Raw genomic sequence first — 13,460 nt, 5'->3', positions numbered from 1 at the left:
TGAAGTCTACAGTAATCAAAATAATAATTGTATCAGAAGAATGGAAATAACCCCCAGGAACTTATTTTTTTGTATACATTCCTTATACCATTTGTATCAGGTCAGTTTTTCATAAGGGAGAGTACATAAAAATTCTACTTATTTACATTTAAGACTTAGTTTATTCAACTCAGGGATTTCCCAGGTGGTGCAGTGGTAAAGAAACCTCCTGCCAATGCAGGAGACATGGGTTCAATCCCTGGGTCGGAAGGATTCCCTGGAGTAGGAAATGGCCACCCACTCCAGTATTCTTGGCTGGACAGAAGAACCTGGCGGGCTGTGGCCCATGGAGTCGCAGAGTCAGACGATGACTGGGCACCCGCACACATTGTTCAGCTCAACAACTTTTGAGCAAAACCTGCTTCGAATAAAGAGGTGCTGATGTTTTTAATGCCCATAATAGACTCTAGAGGGTCTCTAAAGCTTGAATTTATATTTAGATGAGTTGTAACTTAAAATACTTTTTGACAGTATATCCTGATCCATATTTTGGAACACAGGAAAGAATATTCAAATTGGGAACTGTTATAGAACGCCAAGAAATTACAGACGTGTGGCATAAAGATAATGTGTCAAGAGACTGATATATTCATACCTAAGTGTACGTGGTAGAAATGCAGGATTAGATTGGCTCATAGTTTTATTTCATTTGTTCAGGCGGTGTCAGTTTGTGCGTATTATCTGACAGGCCATTTGCTGACCTCTGGGGCTCAGAGATGACTTTCTCCTGGGAACTTGATGATCTTAAAGAGAGACAGATGTGTTAATATAGGGTTGCGTAAGGTGAAGATGAGGGATAAGTAATCACATCTGTGAAGGTATGTTTTATTATTTGTAGTGGCCTCTCCCAGAATTAGAGAAGGAAATGGCAACCCACTCCAGAACTCTTGCCTGGAAAATCCCATGGATGGAGGAGCCTGGTAGGCTATAGTCCATGGGATCGCAAAGAATCGGACATGACTGAGCAACTTCACTTTCTTTTTTTTCTCCCAGAATAAGGCTTCAGTTGGCTTCTCTGCACTTAGCAGAGCACTGGCCATGTGGACTCACTGATGGAAGGGTTTTTTAAATCTGGGTTTATGTATTCAAGGTATTTAGAGATGAAGAGTATTTAGTAGACAGAAAGATTACTACTTATGTTGTATGTATCTATGTTGTAGTGATTGACACTTCTTTATTAGCACTAGATTTGCCTTAAATTTAATTGCAGTCTGTTTTGATCATGGTAGAAGTGGCACAGATGCATTTTTTAAAGTGTAAAAAAAAAAAAATGCCCAAGACATTGTAGAGTGAGCAGTACAATGGAATTCGGAGACTTAGAAAATGGAGTAATGGTCTCATTGGAATCATCTTTTTTTCTCATTGCTAGCCAAATTGCGTAATGTCCTGTCCTCTGCTGAGCTCAGGACAAACCTTAGAGTCACTTTATTATTTTATTTTCCTGATGACATATGACGCTTAGGGCTAACAGGCAAACAGCATTCTTCAGTATACCCTCCCTTGTTTATCTCCATATCCTCTCCTGTTGCAAAAACAAATGACAACCAAAATGAAAGTGAAGTTGGAATTCCGAGAAAGTATAGGAACAAAGTAGAGTTGAGAGGCAAAGTATTGTATTGGGAAGACAAAAGACTTTGAAGTTACATCTATGTCTTAATTGCTGTTGTTGTTCAGTTGCTTAGTTGTGTCCGACTCTGCGACCCCATGGACTGCAGCACACCAGGCTTCCCTGTCAATCACCAACTCCTGGAGCTTGCTCAAACTCATGTCTGTCGAGTTGGTGATACTGTCCAACCATCTCGTGCTCTGTCGTCCCTTTCTCCTCCTGCTTTCAGTCTTTCCCGGCGTCAGATGGGTCTTTTCCAGTGAGTCAGTTCTTCGCATCAGGTGGTCAAAGTGTTGGAGCTTCAAGCTTTAGCATCAGTCCTTCCAGTGAATATTCAGGATTGACTTCTTTTAGGATTGACTGGCTTGACGATCAAGGCACTCAAAGGCACTCTGTCCAAGGCACTCAAAAGAGTCTTTTCCAGCACCACAGTTCGAAAGCATCAATTCTTCAGTGCTCAGCCTTTTTTATTGTCCAGCTCTCACATCCATACATGACTACTGGAAAAACCATTTTCTTGACTATACAGACCTTTGTAGGCAAAGTGATGTATCTGCTTTTTAATGTGCTATCTAGGTTTGTCATAGCTTTTCTTCCAAGAAGCAGGCGTCTTTTAATTTCATGGTTGCAGTCACCATCTGCAGTGAGTTTGCAGCCCAAGAAAATAAATTGTAGCTCCAGCCTTTATTCTCTCCAGGATGGGTCCATTTAGTTGACTTTGTCCTATTTCAGTCTCCTGATCTCTGACATGGAGATATTACAGTAGTACCTACTTAATACAAAAAGACCAAAATAGTGTTTATTGTTGTAGAGAGTCATTAACTTTCAATTTAATTTTGATTGCAGGGCATTTGTTGATTAATAGATTTTAGGTAGGCATATAATGTATTAGCCCTGGAGAAGGAAATAGCAACCCACTCCAGTATTCTTGCCTGGAGAATTCCCATGGACAGAGGAGGCTGGCAGGTTACAGTCCATGGGGTCACAAGAGTCGGACATGACTTAGTGGCTAAACCACCACCAGCATACTGTATTAGATGCTGTGTATACAAAGGAGACCAGTAAGATGCAGTTCTTATCTTTAAAGAGCTAAGATTCTAAATAATGCATTCTCAATTTGTTCCAAGTATTTGATTGTATAGAATAGCAGAGGTATATTAAGTGGGTTACCGCTTTTGACTGTAAGGTAAAAGCTAACTTTCTAGCTTTAATATTCTCAGAAACATATTAAACTAGAGAAAGATATGGTCATAAAGATTGTGAGGCTATTTAAAAGTCACATGAAACCATTTAAAAGCCTTTGGGTTTTAAAGTGGCCCATTGATAAATATTTGAGACATTATCAAAAAAGACTTTTCGTGGCCTTTATTTTGAATTTATTAAAATAGGTATTTTTTTTCATGGCATTTTTGTTGATACTGTTTATAAACATAATACATATTCATTACAGAAAATTCATCATAAAATTGCAATAAAATTTTGAATTTTGGGCAAAAGAAAATTAAAAGGCAACAGTATGTTAAATGTTAATCTGTTTATAGAGTATATGCAGGTTAAAACAAACCAACAATCTAATGGAATATTGAGTAAAGGATGAAATAGTCAATTAAGCTAGGAAAAATGCTCACCCTTACTAGTGAGTGTTGAAATACCATATTTAGCTGTTAGTTTGGCAGATATAATATCAATACCTATGAGAATGGAAGAAATCCAACACTCATGTATGTGTGGTAGGAATGTGAATTACTTTTACCTTTTCGGAATGAAGTGTTTCAGTATCTATTAAAATACATGCTTATGTGTTTGTGCTTTGGGGAGATGAGCAAGGAGGAAGTAAAAATACCAATAGGTGCTTTTAGAAGTTTAGAAGTGGGGTTTGTAGCAAGAAAAAGAGCAAAAAAGGTGAGGCTTCTCAAGAGCAGTGGTACACACATGCTGTGGGATGTCATGTCGCTGATAAATGAATGAGACAGAGCTGTGTCATAACCTGGAGAGGTTTTCGTAATAAGTTAAGGGAAAAATAAAGCATTTTGCCAAGTAACTTACGTAGTTTGACCCCATTTTTTAAAATTTAAAATAAACCTATATATTTTATCATGATTATTTGTGTGAGCCATAGGGTATCGCAGACCGTATGCCAGAGATTGTTGTTCACTCTATCCAGCTGAGGGAACTAGAACTCGCTAGTTGCTAGAAAGGGATATTACTTTATATTTATTTCAAATGATATTTTTGGAAAGAAGAAAATTAAGAGGTAAAAAGCAGCAAAAGTTAGGATGAGGAAAAAAACCCTTGGAATCCCATTACTTGGGTCTATAGATTTCTGTTTTTTTTCCTTAAATGGAAGAATACTATCTATGCTGTTTTTTTCAGTCTTTAAAAACACTGTTATTTTTCAGATTCGTATGCTTATGTTTTAATTACTTTAGAAACCACCCAGACTACTTTAACACCTTTATTGAAGGATATTTGATATAAAATTAATGTATAAATATTTAAAGTATATTTGATTAGTTTTGACATCTGTATATACTCATGAAGCCATTATAACCATCAAGATAATGAACATATTTATTGTTTCAGAAAGTTTTCTCCTGTTTGTAAATCCTTCTGTCCTGTACTACCCTCACCCCAGTCCCCAAGGCAAGCACTGATCTGCTTTCTATCACTATAAATCAGTTTGCATTTTTTAGAATTCTATATAAATGAAATCAGAACCCATAAACTGTTTTCTCTGGTTTCTTGTACACATCAAGTTTGTCCATATTGTAGCCCATGATAGCAACTCATTTTTTAAAAACTGTTGACACATTATCGATGTACCACAGTTTGTTCACCTATTGGTGGACATCTGGACTATGTCCAATTTGGGGCTATTATAAATAAAATTGCTGTGAGCATCATGTTTAAAACTTTGCATGGATATATGCTGTCATTTCTATTGACTAAATAGCTACACTGGAATGACTGAATTGTATGTAAGCATATGTTTGATTTTTGTTTTTCATTCACGTAGTTGTATCTGACTCTTTGCAGCCCCATGGGTTGCAGCATGCCAGGCTTCCCTGTCCTTCACCAACTCCTGGAGTTAGTTTTGTTTTTTTTGTTTTTTTTTCAGTTCAGTTCAGTTCAGTCGCTCAGTCGTGTCCGACTCTTTGCGACCCCATGAATCGCAGCACACCAGGCCTCCCTGTCCATCACCAACTCCCGGAGTTTACTCAAACCCATGTCTATCAAGTCGGTGATACCATCCAGCCATCTCATCCTCTGTCATCCCCTTCTCCTCCTGCCCCCAATCCCTCCCAGCATCAGGGTCTTTTCCAATGAGTCAACTCTTCGCATGAGGTGGCCAAAGTATTGGGAGTTTCAGCTTCAGCATCAGTCCTTCCAATGAACACCCAGGACTGATCTCCTTTCGGATGAACTGGCTGCAAAAAATTTTCCAAGTATTTATGCCATTTTATATCCCCACCAGTAATGTACAAGAATTTCAGGCTATTCTTTTTCTGGTTTATTTCCTTTACAACTTCCAAACATATGTTGTACATGTTATATATGGGTCTGTTTCTGAATTCTCTCTCTTTTTTTTTTTTTTTCCTGTTGATCTAGTTTGCTTTTTTGATGCCAGTACCACACTGTCATGATTACTGAGGCGTGTAATAACTCTTGAAATCAGATAACATTAAGTCCTTCAACTTTCAGTTTTTTTTGGCCATTCTAGGTCTTTTGCCTTTCTGCGTTAATTTTAGAGTCACATTTTTTCCTACAATTTTTTCTCTGTAAAACCTGTTGATATTTCATTTGGTTTGTGTTGAATCTATAGATAAAATTGATATCTTACAATATTGAGTCTTCTGACCCAGTAACATATGTTTGGACATTTAAATCTGTCTTCTCTAATTAACTGAGGAATGTTTTGAAATTTTTAATGTACAGAGGTTTTATAATTTTGTCAGATTCATGTCTTTTGATGGCTATTGTAAATGGTATTTTTATTTTCCACAACTAAATATGAGAATACAGGAGACTTTTTTACTCGTATTCTACAGGCTTGCTAAAATTCACAAGTTATTAGCATTTTTGTAAAATCCAAAGAATTTTTGGAATTTTCTACATAAATATGTCACATGTGAAGAAAGACAGTGTTACTTCATACCTAACTGGATACACTATTTATTTCTTTTTCTTGATTTACTACACTAGCTAGAACCTGTAGTATAGTGTTGAGTGGAAGTGGTGAAAGTAGATTTTTTTGTCTTTTCTTGATCTCAGGAAGCTTTCTAAAAGTTTTTCACCATTACGATGTTAGCTGTAGGGTTTTGAATTGTGTGATGAAAGAAGTTCTTGCTGATTAGCTGAGAAATTTGTTATTTCTATCAGAAATACATATTGGACTTTATCAGTTCTTTTCCTCCATTTCTGGAGACAGTTGTAGTTTTCTTTTTTCTTTATTAATTACTTTCCATTTGAATGTTAAACCAGCTTTGCTTTCCTAAGATAAAACTTAGTCATGAGGTGTTTCTCTTTTCATGTATTGTTGAATTTGACTTACTAAAAATTTATGTAGTTTTTTTGCATCAAGTTCTTAAATGGTACTGGCATATCGTTTTCTGGTATTTTTATATTTGGGTAAATGGTAGTGCTGACCTCAGAGAATGAATTAATAAGTAGTCCCTCTTCTTCACTATTGTGAAAGAGTTTCATGGAATTGATATTGTTTCTTCCTCAAATGTTTGCAAGAATTAACCACTGAAACCGTGAGAATATGTATGACTTGTACTGAGGAGAAAAATCAAACTGATTTATGACTGAATATTAAAATTAGCATACATAATCAAAAAGTAGTGACATTGAATTGACTTAATTAGAAAAACATAATTGATGGAACCAGTAGACAGCAATTTAGTGAGGCTGGAGAAGACCTGAACAACACACCCAGCTTGACCAGCAGATACAGAAGTGCCAATGTCCGATTTACCCAGATAGACCATATTGTGGGTCATAAAACAAGTCTTAATAAATTTAAAAGGATTCAAATCAAAGCAGGTATATTATCTGACCTAACAACAGTGCAAATCAGAATTCATGGTTGTATCCTTTTCCTGTTGATGCTATGACAGATCACCACAATTTGAGAGATCAGGAGTCCAAACTTGGTTGCACTGAAAGTCAAGATCAGGAGGTCTGTGTTTCTTCTGGAAGCTCTGTGAGAGAATCTGTTCTCTTGCTTTTTCCATCTTTCAGAGATACATATATTCCTTGCCTTGGGACCCCTTCCTCTATCTTGAAAGCCAGCAACATAGCATCTTCTTATCTGTTCAGTTCTCCTGCCTCCCCCCGCCCCATGTAAGAATCCTTTTGATCACATTGGATCCATTGGGTTACTCCAGGATAGTAATCTCCCTGTCAAGATTCCTTGGAGAAGAACTAAAGAGCCTCTTGGTGAAAGAGGAGAGTGAAAACGTTGGCTTAAAGCTCAACATTCAGAAAACTAAGATTATGGCTTCCGGTCCCATCGCTTCATGGCAAATAGATGGGGAAAGAGTGGAAACAGAGCAGACTTTATTTTGGGGGCTCCAAAATCACTGCAGATGGTGACTGCTGCCATGAAATAAAAAGACGCTTGCTCCTTGGAAGAAACCTAGACAGCATATTAAAGCAGAGGTATTACTTTGCCAACAAAGGTCCATCTAGTCAAGGCTGTGGTTTTTCCAGTAGTCATGTGTGGATGTGAGAGTTGGACTATGAAGAAAGCTAAGTGCTGAAGAATTGATGCTTTTGAACTGTGGTGTTGGAGAAGACTCTTGAGAGTCCCTTGGACTGCAAGGAGATCAGTCCTGAGTGTTCATTGGAAGGACTGATGTTGAAGCTGAAACTCCAATACTTTGGCCACCTGATGCAAAGAACTGACTCATTTGAAAAGACCCTGATGCTGGGAAAGATTGAGGGCAAGAGGAGAAGGAGGCAAAAGAGAGTGAAATGGTTGGATGGCATCACCCACTCAATGGACATGAGCTTGAGTAAACTCCGGGAGTTGATGATGGACAGGGAGGCCTGACATGCTGCTGTCCCTGGGATCCCAAAGAGTCAGACACGACTGAGCGACTGAATTGAACTGAACTATCAAGATCCCTTAAACTTAATCACATCTCCAAAAGCACTTTCATCACGTCAGGTAACATACTCGCAAGATCCAGTGACTGGGACGTGGATATCTGCGGCAGTATGTTATTCTCCCTACCACACTACCAGGATAGTACTCAGGTGGCAGTTGACACCACTAAATGACCATTTTAAAAGTGAAAATGGTCTCAAATTATTGACTCAGTCTCCATCTGATGAAACTATTAAATGAGCAAATTTTATAAGATGAATAATGTCTGTGATCTAGTGTAAAAGTTGGTGATTGTAGTTAATAACTACTGTATACCTGAAATTTGCCAAGAGAATAGAACTTGAGTGTTCTTACCAAGAAGAAAAAAGATAAATATATAAGATGATGGATGTGTTAACTAGATGGAGGAATCCTTTCCAGTGTATGTGTGTGCATATATTAAATCACCACAGTGTACACTTTAAATATTTTACAATTTTATATGTCGTTTATACATCAGTAAAGCTGAAATTTTACATTAAAAAAAGAAGGAAAGCAAAAGTAAACCCATAGGAAATAATAAAGATAATAGGGAAAATAAAAAATAGGAAACAGGGAGTAATAGGGAAAAAAAGAATCATAAAACCGAAAAGTAGTTATTGATTAACATCAATAAAATCAGTAAACCTGTGATTTGACTCTTAACTGTGATGGTATTTAATGTTAAAACTGGAAGTAAAAATTTTTAAATTGTGCTGTAGATGTATATTTTGGTCGAATTTAAGTCTAGACTCATCTTTTTATATACTTTCTTCTTGGTTTCAGTGCTAGGTCCTGTGGAGTCTTGCTTATACTACTTCAGCTTCTGTGAAGCAGTCCTAGAGCAGAGAGCCTTTTTTTTTTAACAGATGCTGGGGAGAATAAATACCAATCCATCCATCCGTATCAAATAGCAGCACCTCAGAAGACTGAAGAAACTCTGACTGACTTACATTCTAGTGTTTCTTTGGTTTGACAGACATCTCTCAGTGACCCTGTCATTCTTGCATGTTTATCACCATAATTCTTTTCCAGTTATTTACATCTCCTTTGTAAAAACTTAATCCTTCTCTCACTTGGGTTTTTTTTTTTTTTTTTTTTCTGTGTTCTGCCCTTGTTCCTTAAATAAATCGTCAAAATTACCTTGGTTCTCACAAGGATCTATGGCAGAAAAAAAGGAGAGGATAAGATCCCCATCCTCAAAAACTCTAGAAAGAATTCTTGAATATGATATAATCAGAATAATTTATTGTGACTTCTGGGATTTCAAAGCTGTTGTGGGGGAAAAAGGGAAAAATATTGGAGGGGGATGGAGACAGTAATGAGAAGGGATTAGAAGTGGATGTTGAGGATTTCCTTGGTGGTCCAGTGGCTAAGACTGCACCCCCAATGCAGGGGACCTGGGTTCAATCCCTGGTCAGGGAATTGGATCCCACATGCAACAACTAAGAAACTGCATGCCGCAACTAAAGATCATAACTTAGGATGTTTCCATATCTTAGCTGTTGTATATAATGCTGCATTAAATACAGGGGTGCATATATTTTTAAAATTAGTGTTTCCATATTCTTCAGTTAAATACCCAGAAATGGAATACCTTGGTTGTGTGGTAGTTCAGTTTTTAAATTTGGGGGAATCTCTGTACTATTTCCTATACTGGCTGCAAGAATTTACACTCCCAACAAAGGTTCCCTTTTCTCCACATTCTCTCCAACATTTGTTATTTCTTATCTTTTCAATAGTAGCCATTCTGACAGGTGTGGTTGCTATCTCCTTGTGATTTGGATTTGCGTTTTCCTGATAATAAGTGATGTAGAACATATTCCATGTGTCTGTGGCCCATCTGTATATTATCTTTGGGAAAACGTGTGTTCAGATGCTCTGCCCATTTTCTAAATCAGTTTGGTTGGGATTTTGTTGTTGATTTGTATGAGTTCTTTGTGTATTTTGAATATTAGCCCCTTATTAGATACATGACTTGCAGATACCTCCTCCCTTTTAGGTAGTTGCCTTTTCACTTTGATGATGGTTTCCTTTGCTGTGCAGAAGCTTTTAGTTTGATATAGCTCCATTTATTTATTAAAACCCAGTGATTATCTGTATCCCCAATATTTTTCAGAATTTGTATTAGTCATTTCATAAAAAGAGGTCTGAAGGAAAACATTTTCCATCCAGTAATGTAAGAATTTGCAAAAATCTTGAAATCAAAGCTATGCTTTAATTTTACTTATTATCTGTTTGGGGGCTTCCTGGGTGGCTCAGTGGTAAAGAATCTGCCTGCCAATGCAGGAAACACAAGTTTGATTCCCTGGGTTGGGAACATCCCCTGGAGAAGGAAATAGCAATGCACTCCAGCATTCTTGCCTGGAAAATCCCATGGAAGTCTGATTTCTCTGTGGGGTCACAAAAGAGTTGGACATGACTTAAGACACTAAACAACAACAACATTCTCTGTTTTAAAGAAGTGGAAAATCAGTGTTCCTCCGAGAGTTGAATTCTTATGGAAAGTTGGGGAGGCTCCATTAGGCATCTCTAAATTCAGGTAATTATGAATCTCATGCAAGATTGTCTCTTGCCCTGTGGTGCTTTAATACAAGACAGGGGAAAAAGAATTTGTCTTGGGAATGTCAATAATACCTCTTTAACAGAGAACCGCTGTTATTTATTCAGTCAACAAATTTGAATTCCTGCCCGACCACCTTACCTGCCTTCTGAGAAACCTGTATGCAGGGCAGGACAAGAAGCACCCGTTAGTACTGGACGTGGAACAATGGACTGGTTCAGAATCGGGAAAGTTAACTTCTGCTCAGTGCACATCACATGAAATGCCAGACTGGATGAATCACAAGGTGGAATCAGAATTGCCGGGAGAAATACCAGCAACCTCAGATATGCAGATACCACCACTTTAATGGCAGAAAGCGAAGAAAAACTAAAGAGCCTCTTGATGACGGTGAAAGAGGAGAGTGAAAAATTGGCTCAAAACTCAGCATTCAAAAAACTAAGGTCATGGCATCTGGTCCCATCACTTCATGGCAGATAGATGGGAAAACAGTGGAAACAGTGACAGACTTTATTTTCTTGGGCTCCAAATCACTGCAGATGGTGACCGCAGCCATGAAATTAAAAGATGCTTGCTCCTTGCAAGAAAAGCTATGACAAACCTGGACAGCGTATTAAAAAGCAGAGACATCACTTTACTGACAAAGGTCCATATAGTCAAAGCTATGGTTTTTCCAGTAGTCATGTATGGACATAAGAGTTGGACCATAAAGAACGCTGAACACTGAAGAACTGATGTTTTCGAATTGCGGTGCTGCAGAAGACTCTTGAGAATCCTTTGGACAGCAAGGAGATCAAACCAGTTATCTCTAAAGAAAATAAATCCTGAATATTCATTAGAAGGGCTGATGCTTGAAGCTGAAGCATAAATACTTGGGCCACGTGATGCGGAGAGTTAGTTCATTCGAAAAGACCCTGATGCTGGGAAAGATGGAGGGCAATAGGAGATGGCAGTGACAGCGGATAAGATGATTTGGATGGCATCACTGACTCAGTGGACATGAGTTTGAGCAAGCTCCTGGAGACAGTGAAGGATTGGGGAGCCTGGTGTGCTGCAGTTCATGGGGTTACAGAAAGTCAGACATGACTCGGAGGCTGAACCACCACCACCTGGTGTAAGGAACTTTGCTCGACTCTATCAATGATGCCTTAAGGAATATTTTAAGTAAAAGAACAACCAATCAAATCAGTGATTTAGAGAGGCCATCATTCAGGCAGTATTATATTTAATACAAATTGGAGGCATTGAGTTGAGCCTCTCTCATAGTTAAACCAGTGCAACAGTAAGGGCCTAATTAAGACATAGGCATCAGAAATGGACTAGAAAGGAAAGAACAAATCTGAGACAGTATGCTAAATTTACTTCCCTTCTAATTTGGTATTAATTGTCCTTTAAATCTGGCAGCTGGTGTTTCTGTCTCTCTCCCCCTCCACTTTCTCCCTGGTCCCCTACTTCTTCTCCACACTCCAGCACACCCAACGGTTACTGCACCCCTCCATCATTAAGGTAGGACAGGGGGTGTATATCACAGTCAGTAGACACACGGTGTGTATCTGTGTCCATTTTTTTAAAGGACTGAGTATCTCCTAAGGAGGTGTGTGCTTTCTCTCACCTCTTTTTGTGAATTATTACTTTAAATCAAAACTTTAGCCATTTGAACAGAGTAACAATGCCTGCTGTGCAAGTAGCTGATTTTTTTAAAAAGCATATTAAATGTGTTAATGTTACCCATGGAAGAAATATTTTAATGTTTTGGGTTCATTTGATACAGTTTTGAAGGAAAAGTTTATCTACATCTTTGGTTTTTTTGGTTTAGAGGAAACGATACCCAAGTTTATATTTGATCCTAACAAATCCTTCAGAAAGTGATCTTCCCTTTTCCATGGATGAAAATTAAAGCTGAATTCATGTATATATGAGATAAAATTTTAATTTTAATGTATAGGTTCCTCAAACTCTCTAATTCTTAAAAAGAATTCTATGAAAGCAGAATTAATCACAAACATTTTGGAGGGGTGCACATAAAACAGACTGGTTATATAAAATCAGAAGATCGATAAAAAATGAAGAGAGACCACCACATATCACACATACAAGCATTAATACTTGAATATGCATATTCATCATAAGGCTGAGGCAAAAGCGAATGTAAATGCACCTGTAGTTACCGTAATCTGAGTTCCATACTTTGAGAAAATGGTTTACCTTGGGTAGGCTGCGAAGGAGGAATAGCCGTTGGTCTAATGATGTTTTCTTGTTCATATGGTCTGTAAAGGGAAGGATAAAGACAAGTTGGTTTAAGGAGTGGGTAATAAAAGGAATTTACAGAGTATTTTTATGATGGTGCAATAGTTTTCAGAATATCATTAAATGTCTCTTTTTCCTTGTTCCCAAGACCAGTGTGCGTGTTTATATTATTACCATTCTTCCAAAAAAGATTTGAATCACCAAGAGAGATTGGTTGGTTTCGTCTCAGTGCGACCTTTCATTTCTCTAAGGAATTAGATTAGATGGTTCCTTTGGCTTTGTGTTCATTCACTTTCAGTAACATCTGTATATTTATAAAGTGACCTTTCTTTGACTCTTTCCCCTCCCTTCTCATCTGCCTTAGAACCTCACTGCTTGCTTTTGAGTCGTGCCGCCTTCTGATCTCCTCTGAAGTCACTCAGTCATGTTCAATTCTGTGACCCCATGGACTGTAGGCTCCTCTGTCCATGGGATTTTCCAGGCAAGAATACTGGAATGGGTGCCATTCCCTTCTCCAGGGGATCTTCCCAATCCAGGGATCAAACCCAGGTCTCTTGCATTGCAGGCAGATCCTTTACCATTCTGCACCACTGACTGCCTTCTGCGGGATCCTTTAAAACATGTTGTATTTGCTTTCTGATGTTCCAAGTATCTTTAAATTGTACGTCCAAATGTTGATTTTGTGGACTTTGTAAGCCAAGTAAATTTTTAAAAATTCTTTGTAAGCTTAGGTTTCCATGTGGAACTTCTGATACAGTAGAATAATTCAATAAAAATTATGTTCCTGGGAATTCCTGGTGGTTCGGTGGTTAGGACTCACACCTGGGTTCGATCCCTGGTCAGGGATCCTGCAAGGCATGCAGCACAGCCAG

The 13,460-nt window shown here is 38.0% G+C and overlaps 1 protein-coding gene across 13 annotated transcripts in view; it reads left to right on the top strand.

Moving 5' to 3' along the window:
• The window catches only part of EIF4G3 (eukaryotic translation initiation factor 4 gamma 3), a 220,991-nt gene that overhangs the window by 126,393 nt on the left and 81,138 nt on the right, over positions 1 to 13,460 (top strand). The gene's annotated exons all lie outside the window — the stretch shown is intronic.

Source organism: Dama dama, chromosome 8, assembly GCF_033118175.1.
Source record: "Dama dama isolate Ldn47 chromosome 8, ASM3311817v1, whole genome shotgun sequence".
NCBI lineage: Eukaryota > Metazoa > Chordata > Mammalia > Artiodactyla > Cervidae > Dama > Dama dama.
Note: the sequence above shows the minus strand (reverse complement) of the source record. Positions and strands in the feature narration are given on the sequence as shown.